The sequence below is a fragment of the Arvicanthis niloticus genome, chromosome 4 (assembly GCF_011762505.2).
Source record: "Arvicanthis niloticus isolate mArvNil1 chromosome 4, mArvNil1.pat.X, whole genome shotgun sequence".
NCBI classification, from domain to species: domain Eukaryota; kingdom Metazoa; phylum Chordata; class Mammalia; order Rodentia; family Muridae; genus Arvicanthis; species Arvicanthis niloticus.
Window position 1 is genome coordinate 128,837,831 of NC_047661.1, and position 2,403 is coordinate 128,840,233.

The window sequence follows — 2,403 nt, forward strand, 5'->3', positions numbered from 1 at the left end:
TCTCTCCACATTCCTCAGGCTGCTCCGCCTCTCTTTCTTGCCCATCTGACACCACATACTCTCACATTGTGGTGGCTCCAGCTGCAGCCTAGCCACCTGGCTGGTGGGTCCCTGAGTGACATCCTCCACCAGTGCTGGCTTATCAGCAAGCAGGTGTCTATGCTTGCCTGTGCAGTGCACTGGAGGTCAGGTCTATGGGTGACGTGGTGGTCTGTAGGTCTTCTTCCTCTCATGCCACGCTGCCTGGATTTGATTTTTAAGTGTCCTAGGCATAAAACAGCTTTGGCCATTGTCTTAGTTAGGGTTTTACTGCTGTGAACAAAGGCCATGACCAAAGCTAGTCTTATAAGGACAACATTTAACTGTGGCTGGCTTACAGGTTCAGAGGTTCAGTCCATTATCATCAAAGGGGGAGCATGGCAGCATCCAGCAGACATGGTGCAGGAGGAGCTGAGAGTTCTGCATCTTCATCTGAAGGCTGCTAGCAGAATACTGGCTTCCAGGCAGCTAGGATGAGGGTCTTATAGCCCACACCCACAGTGACACACCTACTCCAACAAGGCCACACCTCCTAATAGTGCCACTCCCTGGGCCAAGCGTATACAAACCATCACAGTTGCCAAAACAGACATCAAGTTAGGGTGAATAAGAACAGCCATCTGCTTTGCCCCTGACTGATATAAGAACAACACTACCAACAAGGTGTCTCTTTGTCCATTGCCTGGGGGTGCATAAAAACCTTTTTAATCAATAGTTACACTTGTCATATATAGCTTTGGTCAAATGATGACTTTTATCTAGAAACTGATAATTAGGAACTAGATTCTAGGATTCATTCCAATGTCAAATATGCTAAAATGTCAAACAAGTAAAAATATCCATCATTCAACAGCTTAAAGCAAGTTTTGGGGTACAAGATTAATATAGAAAATAGATCTCAAAGCTGGGAACCAGCTCCCTTGCCACAGTGCTTGTGTGTGAACATAAGAACCTGGGTTCAATCCCTGAGCCTACACAAAAATCCTGTGTGGTGGCATGCACCTGTGACCTCACTATGGGGTGTGCAGGTGCAAGTAGCTCCTTGGGCTCGCTGGCCAACCAGTCTACCCTGTCCCTGAATGTCAGGCCAGTGAAAGACCTTGTCCCACCCATAAGGTGGACAGTTCTTGAGGAATGACAGTAATCTTCTGGCCTTCACATGCACATGCATTCACAGTAGCACACTCATGTACCTATGCACAAATGTGACACACAACATGCACTCACAGTAGCACACTCATGTACCTATGCACAGATGTGACACACAACATGCACTCACAGTAGCACACTCATGTACCTATGCACACATGTGACACACAACATGCACTCACAGTAGCACACTCATGTACCTATGCACAAATGTGACACACAACATGCACTCACAGTAGCACACTCATGTACCTATGCGCAAATGTGATCAGTAAGAAAGAAGGAGATTCTATCTCATTCTCAGCATCAGTGGGAGCAGCCTGGGAGGCAGCCTCTGCTTTTCTGCCCTATTTAGTACAATATAAAGTAGGTAACAAGAGTTTTCCTGTTTCCCTTCTCCTCCAGACTCTTTGCCACTACCTTCCACCAGCACATGGTAGAAGGTAGTGGCACACACATTCTCACACATACTCACACACACACATACACACACACATGCTCACACAGATTCACAAACACATACTCACACACATATACACATACACACCACACACATATTCCCATACACACTCATAAACACATACACACATACTCATACACACACATACTCACACACACATATGTAGGGCACTGAGCTGAGAGACAACCAGGTGTCTGGTCGAACGAGCTTCCGAATCCTGGAGACCCTTTAGGGACGGTAGGATGTTCAGCTCTGTTCCTGGCCCCCTGGCTCTTTTAACTTCCGCCCTTCACAGCCCCTCCCACAGAGAGTTTGAGAGGTCTACGACCATCCATCGGGTCACGTAGGAATGGTGCCCCAGGCTCTCCTCACATGCATATGAGGCAACCCCCAAAACCTCAGACTAAGCCAATGAGGTTACCTGCTGCTGAAACCTTCACCCACCCCAAACTGCATAAATTGAGCTTAATTGAGAAGTAAAGTGCACACAAGAACCATCCTGTTGTCCGAGAACTTCCGTTGTGGACCCTCCCCTCTTCGCCAGAGCTGTTAACACTGGACAAGGAATCTACCGCCTTTCCCTGCTACCTGGCCGACACTTCCCGGCTTAACAAAGAGCTGTAACACTTCAGAGCCCGCCGGCTCTCCCGGAACCTGCCTGGAACGCCAGGCTGCCTCCTTGTCAGCTAGTGGGCTCCTTATTGGCCTAGCCCGAGCCTAGACCAGTTCAGCTTGGAGAGACAGGGGCAACACCG

At 48.4% G+C, this 2,403-nt stretch overlaps 1 pseudogene; it reads right to left on the bottom strand.

Moving 5' to 3' along the window:
• Nucleotides 1-594: 594 nt before the first annotated feature.
• On the bottom strand, nucleotides 595-729 carry LOC117707994 (small nucleolar RNA SNORA48; annotated as a pseudogene).
• Nucleotides 730-2,403: the final 1,674 nt, after the last annotated feature.